Source organism: Hemitrygon akajei, chromosome 31, assembly GCF_048418815.1.
Source record: "Hemitrygon akajei chromosome 31, sHemAka1.3, whole genome shotgun sequence".
In the NCBI taxonomy this organism is placed as follows: domain Eukaryota; kingdom Metazoa; phylum Chordata; class Chondrichthyes; order Myliobatiformes; family Dasyatidae; genus Hemitrygon; species Hemitrygon akajei.
Genome location: NC_133154.1, coordinates 37,928,847 through 37,944,059, shown reverse-complemented (window position 1 = coordinate 37,944,059; position 15,213 = coordinate 37,928,847). Strand labels below are relative to the sequence as shown.

Below are 15,213 nucleotides of genomic sequence, written 5' to 3'. Positions count from 1 at the left end.
AAATGGCTACACAAGTGCGAGTTGGAACCTGTTCAACAACAGTCTCCTGCTCCACAGTGTCCTAAATGAACAAAGGGAATTCCAGATACGTTCTCAAGTAGCTTTTGGTCTTTCAGAATTGTCGCAAATATGTGGCTGGCCCAATTAACTGATGGCCTAATGATGCACCATCAATAACTCACTCTGAGACATAAGAAACGAGATATCGGCTTTTATTGACTGGAAGAATGAACAACACTACATCCTGGAGAAATGAGGCCGGGCTCAGGCCTCAATCGCCTTTATACAGGGGTCTGTGGGAGGAGCCACAGGAGCAGTTCAGACCGGTATATGTAGTTCACCACACCTAATTAACCAGAATCCACGATGGCTTCACCTATCACGTTTTAGCCATCTGCCTTCCCCTCCCACCACTGTCTTTTCTTCTGGAGTCTCTCCCCTTCCTTTCAGTCCTGGCTTGAAACTTCAAACTGTTTACTCATTTCCATAGATGCTGCCTGATTTGCCATTGGCATTCAACCATATGCGTGTACACCCCAGTCAAAACAACAGTACTCTGGACCAAGGTGTACAACGCAGTATATATAACTCACAAACACATAAAGTAACATCTTCTTATAATGTAATACTGTATAGTACACAAGTATAAACTTTAATACTATATGCACATGCAACTATATAGGGTTTTGTAATGCACAAATATAAATATTATTTTAATCCGTATGTATGTGTATCTATATAGCATATAGAAAGGAATATAATGTATATGTATAAGCTTAAAATTGTTGCATATGTACCTATATAATAGAATTTTATAATGTAACACATTCAATAAACACACACACATAAAACATTATCCTACAGTATAACATGCATGTTGTAGCTACATATTAACATAGTAATAGTAAAGCATCAGACTGTTGAGAACAAAGCACCAGCAAGATGGCCTATCTCCGCCTCCAATTATGGCGGCGGCGCTGCGCAGCGTGGGATGCAGGAGGACCGTGGCGGAAGCGCGGCGCAGTTTGGGATACAGGAGGACCGTGGCGGGCGGACATGTTGTGCGAACAGAGCCGGAGCGAGTGAGCAAGTGTAAATAGCAACGGAGGCGGCGGCGAGCCGGGGGACGACTGACGCTTCAACCACTTTTTCTAACTCGAGCCGCTGGTTGCTTCGCTCGTACTTTTTTCACGTCAACTCTATTTTATTTCTCTTTCTTAACGGGGGAAGATCTGGCCCCCTCCCTCGAGGCCCAGCGGAAATAGGTCAATCCCCGGACTTTCCCGAAGAGCGTAGCCGAGTCCGAAGGGCGAGCCGTGCGGGGTGGGTTGCGGAGGTGGAGGCCGAAGGAATCAGACAGGCGCCCAATGCAGCTTCTCGGCGGCAGGTTACTTTGCATTTCACCATCTCCATTCAGCAAGAAGCACGTTCGTTCCCGTCTGGCGGTGGGCGGCCCCCACTCATACTGAGTCAAAGTAAGTTAACTTGTTGGAATTCACTCCATTTCGGCGGAGCCGGCGCCGCAGACTCACTGCTTCGGCTCTGCGCTTTTAACTTCTTAGAGTGTATGATCTGGTCTTTATTTAAAGTGGAAATTAATTACAAAAATAAAATATTAATTGCATTTAAAACACACAAAATGTTGGGGAGCTGCCGAGCTCTATAGATCGAACAATTCTCTGTCCTAACACTCGTGCTTCATCAGTAATTCCAGAAAATATGGGCGCCTGTTGGTTGGGTCACTGATGTTAGCGATACGGAAAGGAATAATGATCAGTATTTGCATAGAGCGTTCCACCTCAAAGGGTCTGAAACTGTATTTCACCGAACGGGGTGCTTTTGCAACGTTGTTGCTGGCTGATGAAGGAGGTGCAACAGTTATCAGTGTATAGCAATAATGACTGAAATTAAAACAAACACCTCACCCAACATCTGTGAAGAAAAAAACTAGTTTATGTTTGTCTGTGCTCCTGAAGCAAGTCATCAACCTGAAATATAAATCCTTTTCTCTTTCTGCAAGAATCTGCCTGATCTACATATTTTCAGCATTTTCCTTTTGCTGTTTTTTTCCTGGATTTTCTGGCATCTGCATTTTATTTTTTTCCTTTCGTGATACTTGGATCTTCTGATGATTGAGGGCTAGGCCAGTGAGGAAGTATCCCTGTTGAAGAGGAAAATTCAGTGGAGGTTCAGGTTCTTGATGTCTGCTGTTAGGGTGTTGGCTGCGTGTGGGATTGGGCTCAGCTTTGATATCATCCATATTATTCTCTTTGAAGCAGAAAATGAATCTCAGGGTGACATATGTACTTTGATAATACATTTCCTTTGAATTTTCAACTTTGAGAGAAATTTATAAGAATGGCAAATTAGTTTTAAACATAGGTAAAAGTCTATGTTGATTGCATTTAGACTCCAAGTCGTGTCATTGAGTTCAAAAGTCAGGAAGTTATGTTGCAGCTTCATAAAACTATAGTTAGGTCACATCTGGAGTATTGCATATTCTGGTCATCACATTATAGGAAGAATGTTGAGGCTTTGGAGAGGGTGCAGAAGAGAATGTTGCTTGGATTAGAGAACATGTGTAATAACGAGACGTTAGACAAACTTGGGTTGTCTTCTCTGAAGAAGCAGAGACTGAGGAGAGACCTGATAGAGGTTTATAAGATTATAAATGGCATAGATAACACAGACAGAGAGTCCAAGAGTTAAAATGTCAAACACCAGAGGGCATCCATTTGAGGTGAGAGAGAGTAATTTCAAAGGAGATGTAAGGGGGAAGTTTCTTATACAAGAGCGGTGGGTGCTTGGTGTGGTGATAGAAGCAGAATGTTAATGCAGGAAAGGTCTTTCTTACTCAGTGGGTAGTGATGGTGTGAAACTGGTAGGGTTAGTTGTGAAAATGAAATGGAATTGAGTAGGTAGTTAAGGGCAATAAACTTTCAGGGATAGAGCATGTAGATGTTTGGGATTATTGTCCAGAGAGCTACTGTATCTCGATGAGCCTTTTGGCCTTTGTAACTGTTAAGTCGCCTGACTTCCATGTTCAAGTAGAATTTAACACTGGTTGTGCTGCCTCGACCAGGTAGCAGCTTTGCAGAGAGAAGCAGACTAAAAAAAGTTCAGATGAAAATTCACTTGCCCGGAGAATCAGCATGAGAATTTCTAAATTTCAAATTTCTAACATGAGAATTTTCCAAAGCTGAAAAACTTGACCAACTTGTATAAAGTGCTGGAGAAACTCAGCAAGTCAGACAATATTTGTGGAGGGGAATAAACAATTGATGTTTTGGGCTGAGACCCTTCATCAGAACTGGATGCTCAATTCTACTTCCTACGAGCATCCAGCCCTGATGAAGGGTCTCGGTCCACAACATCAACCCCATTCCCCTCCATAGCTGCTGAGTTGCCCCAGCACTTTGTGTATGTGCCTCTTCCGTTTCTGTCCACAGATGTGCCTGGTGAGTGCAATACTTAGAGCTTTTCCTGTTTTTATTTCTGATATTCACCATTTGTATCTTTTTCTACAGATATTTAAGTGTTTGGACATAAGCAATTAATTGTTTGGGTAAGGTATTAGAAGTTATCTGTGGTGCTGCTTTGGTAACAGGGATGCTGAAAACCTGAAATGAAAGCACAGTAGCGTAGTGGTTAATGTGACACTATTACAGCTTGGGGCGCCTCAGTTTGGAGTTCAATTATGGTGATGTCTGTAAGAAAGTTTGTACATTCTTCCTGTGTACATGTGGGTTTCTTCCGAGTGCTCTGGTTTCCTCCCACAGTCCAAAGTTGTGCCCATTGGTAGGCTAATTGTAAATTGTGCCGTGATTAGGCTGGTGTTAAATGAGTGGGTTGCTGAGCCATGTGGCTTGATGGGCCAGAAGGGCCATTCTAAATAAAGTAAATACTCAACATATCAAACAAGGAGTTTCCGATTTATCTTTCAGAATGATTCTGGTAAAAGTTTATTTAAATTAAGCATTTATTCTGTGTCTGTCTCCAGATGCCTTTTCATTTTCAGTTTTAGTTCTCTGGACTTGTACGAGACAAGTTTGTCTTTGGGGGAAGTAAACATGAAAAATTAGTAATGTGCTTGAGTTCATCAAAGCTTTCATGTAAGGTGGTACTTTTAATACCCTGAGCAGTTTCTTCCTTGTTGCATTGGAATTTATTCCAGACACTTATCAATGAGTTTAAAAAAAATATTTTCCTTATGTGTGATAAATGTCTGATGTTTCAATCTATTCTGTAACTATAAAAGTAGTCTACAGATTCTGTACAGGTTAGCATTATTCACAGATACATGGCTTTAAAGTATACATTTCTTTAGTGATTGAACTTTGTTTAATGGAATCGAACCTGTTTTCTTTCAGATGTCAGTAGTATGGGAAAAGTAGTAAAGCTGTGTGTCATTACTGGCATATGTTACCCATTCCCTTTTTATAACCACAATCCAGTGATCTTTACTGGCAACTTTCCAGTTTGTACTTGAAATACGTTCGATATCAACAGTAATATAGAATCTCCATTAGTCTTCAGCTAGGCACCACCTACAGTGAGAAAAGGATACCTTTGACCCTGTGGAGCGTTTATCTAGTTGATAGTTGAATCATCAAAAATTAAATAGACTGAGGTGAATTCTAAGATTTCCCTTTGTCAATTAATCTTGATAATTAGTGGCCTCCTTTCTCACTCATCTGTTCTCAATTCATTGCATAAGATTTGTTTCTTAAATAGATTCAAGTGTGGAAATGTGACGCTTGGTTGAATATGGCATTCTCTGTTGGTGGGTCCTCTAGTGACTGTAGATGCCGATTCGGGATCCATACGTTCTGCTGCAATGCGTGCAAGAGTAAGTGGTGACTGTGGTTAGTGGTTAGATCTTTCAGTTGTTCAGTCTCTCCTTTCACAGCTGGCACTTGGGCTTGAGGTACTGGAGGACACAGAATGTATACAGTAATAATTCAATATCAGGAAAGAGGTGAGAACATGTTTGCAAAAAAAAGGATAAACAATGAAGAGATTGAGAACAAGATGGACAAAGCACACTGTGTACATAGAGTGTTTGATGTGTGGAGGGTTATTTGGGTTAGAATGACATAGCTTCACAGATTACTTGAAGCTCTGCAGGATTTTGTCCATCCATGCATGTCATCATTTTTGGTGAGCCCATTGCGTTCAACAACAACAAAAAAAAAGATGTAATGTGCTAAACAAGTGGCATGAGAAGTTAGTTCCTGGGCTGTAGGCCAGAAAACATGATACTTGACTCCTAATGAAGGGTCTTAGCCCAAAATGTTGAATGTTTATTCCTTTCGTTCATGTTGCTTGACCTGCTGAGTTCCTCCAGTATTTTGTATGTGTTACTCTGGATTTTCAGCACCTGCAGAATCTCCCATGGACTTGACTATTGAGTAGAATTTACTGTTCAGTACTATTTCTGAGAACCTTAATGTCACTCCATCAGAGAACGCTGCACTTTGCTTCACCTGAGACTTGAGAGTGCATTCCCATCCTTTTTTGCCCGTCTGATGTTAAAGGTGCCATTGGATCTTGTCTGCTTACTTAATAAAAAAAAGTGAACTTTTTTATAGTTGCTGACAACTTGGCAAGATATGATTCAGTCTGGTTATCTTATTTACACTGCTACAGTTTCATTCATGGTAAAGGAAATGTCATTACTGTGTGGCAATTTGTTGGCTTTGATATTGCTAGAAAGTTAGCTTGCTCAGAAGGCGCACAAATCTTGGTATTGTCTGCAAATTTACTACCCACTCATCTATATTTTCATCTCGAACATAGAAAACCTACAGCACAATACAGGCCCTTTGGCCCACAAAGCTGTGCCGAACATATCCTTACCTTAGAACTATCTAGGCTTACCCATAGCCCTCTATTTTTCTAAATTCTTATGTATCCATCCAGGAGTCTCTTAAAAGACCCTATCGTTTCCATCTCCACCACCATGCCTGGCAGCTCATTCCACACACTCACCACTCTCTGCGTAAAAAAAACACTTACTCCTGACATCTCCTCTGTACCTACTTCCAAGCACCTTAAAACTGTGCCCTCTTGTGCTAGCCATTTTAGTCCTGGGAAAAAGCCTCTGACTATCCACATGATCAATGCCTCTCATTATCTTGTACACCTCTATCAGGTCACCTCTCATCCTCCATTGCTCCAAGGAGAAAAGGCCAAGTTCACTCAGCCTGTTCTCTTAAGGCATGCTCCCCAATCCAGGCAACATCCTTGTAAATCTCCTGTGCATCCTTTCTATGGTTTCCACATCCTTCCTGTAGTGAGGTGACCAGAACTGAGCACAGTACTCCAAGTGGGGTCTGACCAGGGTCCTATATAGCTGCAACATTGCCTCTTGGCTTTTAAACTCAATCCCACGATTGATGAAGGCCAATGCACCATGTGCCTTCTTAACCACAGAGTCGGCCTGTGTAGCAGCTTTGAGTGTCCAATGCACTTGGACCCCAAGATCCCTCTGATCCTCCACACTGCCAAGAGTCTTGCCATTAATACTATATTCTGCCATCATATTTGACCTACCAAAATGAACCACCTCACACTTACCTGGGTTGAACTCCATCTGCCACTTCTCAGCCCAGTTTTGCATCCTATCAATGTCCTGCTGTAAACTCTTGACAGCCCTCCACACTATCCACAACACCCCCAACCTTTGTGTCATCAGCAGACTTACTAACCCATCCCTCCACTTCCTCATCCAGGTCATTTATAGAAATCACAAGGAGTAGGGGCCCCAGAACAGATCCGTAAGGCACACCAGTGACCACCAGCCTCCATGCAGAATATGACCCGTCTACAACCACTCTTTGCCTTCTGTGGGCAAGCCAGTTCTGGATCCACAAAGCAATGTCCCCTTGGATCCCATGTCTCCGTACTTTCTCAATAAGTCGTGCATGGGGTACCCTATCAAATGCCTTGCTGAAATCCATATACACTACATCTACGGCTCTATCTTCATCAATGTGTTTCGTCACATCCTCAAAAAATTAATCAAGCTTATAAGGCACGATCTGCCTTTGACAAAGCCACACTGACTATTCCTAATCATGTTATACCTCTCCAAATGTTCATAAATCCTGCCTCTCAGGATCTTCTCCATCATTTATATACATTACTAACAGCAGAGGTCCCAGCACAGATCCCTGCGGAATTCCACTAATTACAGACCTCTAACTTGAATAACTCCCTTCAACCACTACCTTCTGTCTTCTATATGCAAGCCAGTTCTGAATCCACATAACCAATTTACAATTGATCCCATGCATCTTAATCTTCTGGATTAGCCTCCGAAGAGGGACTTTGTCAAGTGCCTTACTAAAATCCATGTAGACCTGCCACGCACAAAGCCATGCTGGCACATCCTAATTAGGCCACTGGTTTCTAAATGCTCATATATCCTATCCCTAAGAATTTTTTCCAGCAGTTTCCCTACAACTAGCATGAGACTCACCATTCTATAGTTCCCAGGATTTTTCCTTGTTCACTTCTTAAATAGAGATGCAACTTAAGCCTGTCCTCTGGAACCTGGTCTGTGGTTAGAGAGGACATGAAGATACAAGAGCCGAACAATCTCATCTTTTGTCTCCTTCAATATCCTGGGGTAATTCCCATTGGGCCCTGTGTACTTATCCACCTTAGCACTCAGTAGGAAGCTCAATACTTCCTCCTCCTCGACCTCTAAATGCCCTAATTATTTATACACTCAGCACTGATCTCCTGGTCCTCCATATCTTTTTTCTTGGTAAACACTGAAGCAAAGTGCTCATTAAGCACCTCATCCATATTCTCTGCATCCAAGCAAATGTCCCCATCCCAGCCCACCCACCCAGTTATCCCCTTACTCTTGATGTATGTGCAGACTGCCTTGGGATTCACTTTTCATGGCTTTCCTAATTCCCTTCTTTAGTTCTTCTCTGGCTTCTTTATACTCGTGTTTCCTTGTTTGATCCTAAATTCTGAAGTTTTTTTCCCACATACTTTTTCTTTTTCTTGACGAAATTCATTACCTCTCTGGATATACAAGGTTTTCAGACCTTTCCAGCTCTGTCCTTCCTTCTAGTGGGAACATTGGTAAATGATTGTGATAGGAAGAAATGGGTCTTATTCAAAGAATTGTTAATGCTCAAGTAATTACTTAAAGTTCAACCTACCATCTTCTGATGGAAATTTGAGGAGATCCTTCCTAAGATGTGCTTATAGAGTCTGATTATTCCAGGGAATGTTGGGGAACAGCATTAATTAAGCTCTGTGCAGATTTTAATAGCTGCTGAAATTTCATACATACTACTGCTTCTGAGAAAAATGCTACATATTCTAAATTGGATTGGTCTGATCTACCAGGAAATTTTTTTTTTGCTGAGGATAATTTTATTTGATATGATGGTCTGTCTGAGTGGCGGTGAGCTATGTTTTTGTGATCCAGTGGTGTGTTTGTGCTTGCTGGATTGTCTAGGCAACCAGTGAAAAGAGGATCCCAGTCTTTAGTCAAATGTGATATTCAGGAAGTTGTATTTGAACCCAAAGCTTATAGCCCAAGACGAGGACTCTTGCTGATAATCTGTGAATACATGCAGATACAAGTATCCTAAGGACTAAATTGAGTTTGTTTGAGACTCATGTATTAATCACATGTACATCGAAACACACAGTGAAATGAATCGTTTATGTTAACAACCTAAGGATATGCTGGGGCAGCCTGCAAGTTTTCTCACACACACACACACCCCCCCCCCCCCCCCCCTGTTATTCTGCTTTCTTCCCTCTTAGTTTTCCGGTCCTGATGAAGGCTCTCAGTCCGAAATGCTGACTATAGATGCTGCCAGACCCACTGAGTTTGTGGAACATTTAGTTCATGTTGCTGAAGTTTTCCAGCATCTGCAGAATGTCGTGTTTACAACAGTGTCTCCCCTGGAATGAGGAGCTGTGAATCTTGTGCAATAGGTTATTGTCCTCTCACTGACTTGGTGTAATGGCTTCCAGTGAATGCTGCTAAGGTGGACTGCCACAGTTTGACTAATTTGCAGCATTCCAATTTTAGGTGTACTGTGTGATTTGAAATCTGGGGATACTGTAAAAGTAGCATAGTATTATTCTGCATTGTGAAGTGTACACTTTACTCTTTCTCCTTCGCCACCTCAGGAAAATGACTGCCTAGTGTGGTTGTACAGCATGCTTTGAGTGTTACCTCAATCTTTTTAGGGAAAGGTTAACCACAGTAAGTACACTTGGAATGATGTCAACTCCACTTACCTGTTTTTTCTTGGTGATTTTTATTATTTTATGTTGATTTGCAGTGCGGAACAGGCCCAGTGAGCTGCACTGCCCAGCAACCCAGCTATTTACAGTACAATTTACAATGACCAGCTAACCTATTCACCTACTCACCAGTATGACCTTGGGTGGAAACCGGAGCCCCTGGAGGAAACCCACACACTCATGTACAAACTTTCTTACAGAGGATGCTGGAATTGAACTCTGAATTCTGATTACTGTGGCACTCAGTCTGTAGTTCTTTCTTTGAGTATCTTCTGGATCAAAAACACCCAAATACTAATCTCTCCTCCCTACACCATGTCCATATCCCTCCATCTATGCGCTTAGCCTCTAATATATTTGCCTCTACCACCATACTAAGCATTTACGATTCTCTGAGGAAAAAAACTTACCTCTCACATCCCCTTGAATCTGCCCCCTCTTTCTTTCGATGCATGCGCTCTGGTACTAGAAATTTCAACCCTGCAAACATACTCTGTCTACTTTTTCTATACCTCTCACAATCTTGTAATCTATCAGATCTCTCTTGAGCCTCTGACACTGCAGAGAAAACAACCCAAGTTTATCCAGCTTCTTGTAATAGCACATGCCCTCCTGGTAAACCTCTTCTGTACTCTCTGCAAAGCCTCAACATCCTTCCCATTGGGGGTGCTTCCAGAACTGACTGTACGCAATACTCCAGATGTGGCCTAACCAGAGTTCTATGAAGTTGCAACATAATTTCCTGACTTTTGAACTCATTGCCTCGGCTAATAAAAACAAGCATTCAATAAGCCACCTTATTGACTTGTGTAGCCACTTTCAAGGAGTTGTGAAATTGGATCTCAAGGTCTCTATGCTCGGCAACACTTTTAAGGATCTTGCCCTTAACAGTGTACTGTCTCCTTGCATTTGCTCTACTGAGGTGCAACACATCACATTTGTCTGGGTTAACCTCCATCTGCCATTTCCCAGTCCATATCTGCATCTAATCTATATCATGCTGTATTCTTTGCCAGTATTCTATACTATCCACAATTGCACAAATCTTGGTATGATCCGCAAATTTTCTAACCCACCCATCTATATTTACATTACGAACAGCAGAGGTCCCAGTGCAGATCCCTGCGGAACTCCACTAATTACAGACCTCCAGATTGAATAAGTTCCTTCAGCCACTACACTCTGTCTTTTATGCACAAGCCAGTTCTGAATCCAAACAGCCAATTTGCCACTGATCCCATACATCTTAATTTTCTGTATGAGCCTCCCACAAGGGACTTTGTCAAATGTCTTACTAAAATCCATGTAGACAACATCTACTGCCCTACCCTCATCAATCTCTCTTGTCACCTTGTCAAAAAAACTCAAACAAGTTGGTAAGACATGACCTGCCATGTACAAAGCTATGCTTGCTCTTCCTAATTAGGGTTTCCAAATGCTGATATATCCTATCCCTAAGAATTTTCTCCAGCAGTTTCCCTACAACTGGCCGTTCTATAGTTCCCAGGATTTTCCCTTGTTCCCTTTTTAAACAGAGATACAACATTAGCCACTTGCCAGTCCTCTGGGACCTGGTCTGTGGCTAGAGAGGACGCAAAGATACAGGTCAAAGGACCAGCAATGTTGTCTCTTGCCTCCTGGGGTAAGTCCCATCAGGCCCTAGGGACTTATCCACCTAACTTCAAGATTCAAGATTCAAAGATTCAAAAACTTTATTGTCATTCTAACCGTACATCAGCTCTGCAGGGCAGAATGAGACAGTGTTTCCCAGGAGCAGTGCAATCATAACATAACAAACGCAACACTAAATAATAAACATAACAATAAATAGTAAAACACAACAGCCACATGTCAGTTAAAAACAAGTTATAAGTGTCCAGTGCAAGTTAAAAGTGTCCAAAGCAGAGTCAGGTAGAGCAGCTATTTAGCAGTCTGACTGCCTGTGGAAGGAAGCTGTTTAGTAGCCTTGTGGTTTTTGTTTTGATGCTCCTGTAACATTTGCCTAATGGCAGAAGAACAAACAGTTCATGGAGAGGGTGTGAGGGGTCTTTAGTGATGTACCGTGTCTTCTGGAGGCATCGACTCTGAAAGTCTTGGACAGATGGTAGGGAGACCCCAATAACCTTCTCTGCTCCCCTAACCCCCCTCTGCAAGGCTTTTTTGTCGGCAGCACTGCAGCTGGAGTACCAGGTTGTGATGCAAAAGGTCAGCACACTCAACCACGCCTCTGTAGAATGTAGTTAAGATGTTAGTGGGGAGTGATGCTTGTTTAAGCTTCCTCAAAAAGTGCAGTCTCTGCTGGGCTCGTTTCACAATCCCAGTGGTGTTCCTGGACCAGATGAGATTGTCCGAGATATGCACCCCAAGGAACTTGATGTTTTCCACTCTCTCCGCTGTGGAGCCGCTGATGCTGAGGGGTGTGTGCTCAGGCTGAGACCGTCTGAAATCGACAATCATCTCCTTGGTTTTGGTGACATTAAGCATCAAGTTGTTGTCACTGCACCAGCTCTCTAGGTGTTTGACCTCCTCCCTGTACATTGTTTCATCATTTTTGCTGATGAACTTGTGTGTTCTTCAGTATTTCCAACATCTGCAGAATCTCTTGTGTAGAGAAATATGAAGTATTGTCGTTCAGGTGTCGCCTCATCATTTTCTTGGGTCTTCACACTGCATGGCAGTATCTGTTGATTAGCAGATCTGCCAAGCCATCTGTTAGCTTTTCATTGTATCCTATTTTAGTCTATTCAGGAAACAGTTTGCTTAAGAATGAATTTGGTATGGAACTTTGTAGGTAGTGGATATGTAGCTACAACTGTTCAGTCAATGATGGTATTTTTCAAGTTGAGGTATATTGTTTTCCTTTCTTCTGAGTTAACTGATTACTGATCGTATAGGAGTCTTGACGAGTCATGTGTGAAGAATAACAAAATCTGAATATGTTCTTTCTCCATCGTTGCTGTTGAGTGGGAATATTTAGACACAGGATGAGCTGCAAGTTGGATGTGGTTGACTCTGCCACTTACAGTTGAGGTCTCAGGATAAAGTACGCCAAGTTGCCAGGAGGGTGACGGTACTTCAGCAGGGTTCAATAATTACATGGCAGAAAATAAGCTGGAATAAATGTTCCCAGATCAGCTGCACTCCAGCTTGTGTAAATCTTCCTCTTACATTCCCCCCCCACCAGCCATGCTTTGTTTGTGAAATGTTACCAAAAAGCCTTGGTAACCATGTAATCACACACTTCTTACAGTATCCACTATATCTAAAGTAGAACATTCTTGGCACAGCGCACTCCTCTTCAATGGCGTGTTGCCAAAATTGGTAACTATGTAACATTGCCTCATCTGCTGTAGCATTTTGGTCTGTAATTTCCCTGGGCTGGGACTATCATCTGAGTAATTTTGGAATTAAAGCTCTGCCTGCTCCATTAATAAACAAGATAATGACTGGACATTTATTTTGAAGCAACCCCTGTACTAAATAACATTCTTGGATATTTGGATGTTGAAGGGGTTAGTCGACTGCCTGGACTGTTCACAGAGTGAGTACACAGCACAGGGCAGGGCCTTTGGCCCACAATGTTGTGCTGAACTTTTAACATCAATCTAACCCTTCCTACATAGCCTCCAGTTTTATACCATCCATGTGCCTATCTAAGAATCTTTTAAGTGTCTCTAATGTAATTAATTACCTCTACCACCTCCCTGGCAGGGTGTTCCAAACGCTACTGTGTGTTTTTAAAAGAAAACAACTTGCCTCTGACATCTCCTCCTTTACTTTATCACTTTAAAATCGTGCCCCCTTATAATAGCCACCTGGGAAATTTATCTGGCTATCCACTTGATTTAACCTTCTTTTCATCTTGTATACCTCTGTCAAGTCATCCTCCTCCTCTCCAACCTCTCCAGAAAGATAAGCCCTAGTTTGCTCAACCTATCTTCATAAGACATGCACTCTAATCTAGGCAGCATCCTGGTAAATCTCCTCTGCACCCTCTCTAAAGCTTCCACATCCTTCCAAAATGAGGTGACCAGGACTGAACACGATATTCACTGTTTTATAGAGCTACAATGTTACCTCATGGCCTTCGAACTCAGTCCCCACATTAATGAAGGCCAATATACCATATCACTTCTTAACAACCCTGTTAATTTGTGTGACAACTGTGATGGGTGTGCACTTCAAGATCTGTCTGTTCCTCCACACTGCAAAAAATCCTGCTATTAACCCTATATTCTACCTTTGAATTTGACCTTCCAAAGTGAATCACTTCACATTTTCAGGGTTGAACTCCATCTGTCACTCCTCAGCCCAACTCTGTATCCTATCGGTATCCCATTGTAACCCGTGACAACCTTCTGTACTCTCCATAACTCCACCAACCTTTGTGTCATCTGCAAACCAACTTACCCACCCTACAACTTTCTCATCTAAGTCAGTACTCTGACTGAGTCTCCACCACCTTCCTTGGGAAGAAAATTTGGTAAAGGAGGTTCTCGCCATCTCAGCAATGAATGGCCAATTTACTTTGAAACTGTGACCTCTGGTTCTAAACAACCCCATCAGTGGAAACAGTATCTCTGCATTTTCCATGTCAAGAATATTTATGATTCATTGCGATCACCTCTTGTCTCTTATTCATCAGGTGAATATTAATGTTGGTATTGGTATTATCCCAACGTAGGATGATCTTTGCGGTCAGGAATTAACCCTTCTTACCCTCCCATTTTCTCAGGTTGAATGGGGTAAACACGTGACGTGTTGGGTTAAATGTATGAATGATTCAGATCAGATTCAGATTCAGTTTATTGTCATTTAGAAACCACAAATGCGATGCAGTTAAAAAATGAGACAACGTTCCTCCAGAATGATATCACAAAAGCATATGACAAAACAGACTACATTAGAAAATCCACGTAACGTTTGGCAATCCCCAATCCAGAGTCCGGAGAGGCTGCTGCGTATTAATATCACGCTACCGTCTTAGTGCGTTCCCCGGAAAGGAGCTCCAAATCTACCAGACAAACAAGACCAAAAACTAAAGCTACAAGACCTGCACAAAACCATATAGTTACAACAGTGCAAATAATAGCATAATTGATAAAAGACAGACAATGGGCACAGTAAAAATAGTCCAAAGGTGTTAAAGGACTATAAGTTCAAAAGAAATCACCACACAGTTTCCACAAGTCCCCAGGGTCCCGACAGACTCGCCATCCCACGCCAGCAGCAGAAGGGAGTACCCCCCCCCCCCCCCCCGCTATGGACTTCCACAGCGCCGCCTGACTCAGCCTCGCAGACGCAGCACACACCGAAAGCGACCTGACCACAGTGGACTCTGAGTCCGTTGAACCTCCGAGCCGACGACCATCCCCTCCGGCACAGCTTCTCCGAGCACCATCCTCTGCTGAGCGTATTAAGATGGCCCCACCAACGGTCATCGGCAACGCAACCCCGAGGACTGGGGGCTTGTTCTTCCCAGCAGAGTCCCGGACCTCACAGCAGCAGCAGCAGCAACGAAGAAAGTCTTCCTGGAGATTTCCTGCTGTTCCTCCGTGCTCCCATGTCTGTCTTCAATCGATTATGATTGTGCATTAGGGATAATGCACAATTAGGGACTTCACAAATAACAGATAATCAGGTCCGGAGTGGCCGCTGCAAGCTGCGTCGTGCCACCATCTTGGAAATGAGCCTAATCTGTTGGAAGAATGTGGCAGCATTAGATTTGTAGAGGAAATCAGATTTGCCATTGAACTGAGCAAGCTTAATGCAGACAGATGAAAAAAATTATAGCTCACAAATGTAAAGAATTAACAAATTAAGATGAGATTCAGTTGATGAGTTCCCCCAGCATTTTGTGTGTGTTACTTTAGACAAGCATGGCAGGGTGGGTGGTGTGTCACAGCTAATGGAAAGCAACATGTT

At 42.5% G+C, this 15,213-nt stretch overlaps 1 protein-coding gene across 3 annotated transcripts in view; it reads left to right on the top strand.

Moving 5' to 3' along the window:
• Positions 1–1,039: 1,039 nt before the first annotated feature.
• Positions 1,040–15,213, top strand: part of LOC140719226 (serine/threonine-protein phosphatase 6 regulatory subunit 3-like) — a 214,264-nt gene continuing 200,090 nt past the window's right edge. For all 3 annotated transcript variants that reach the window (XM_073033683.1, XM_073033682.1, XM_073033684.1), the window contains exon 1: positions 1,040–1,475. The gene's annotated coding sequence lies outside the window, so the exon portion shown is untranslated. The remainder of the gene's footprint in view (positions 1,476–15,213) is intronic.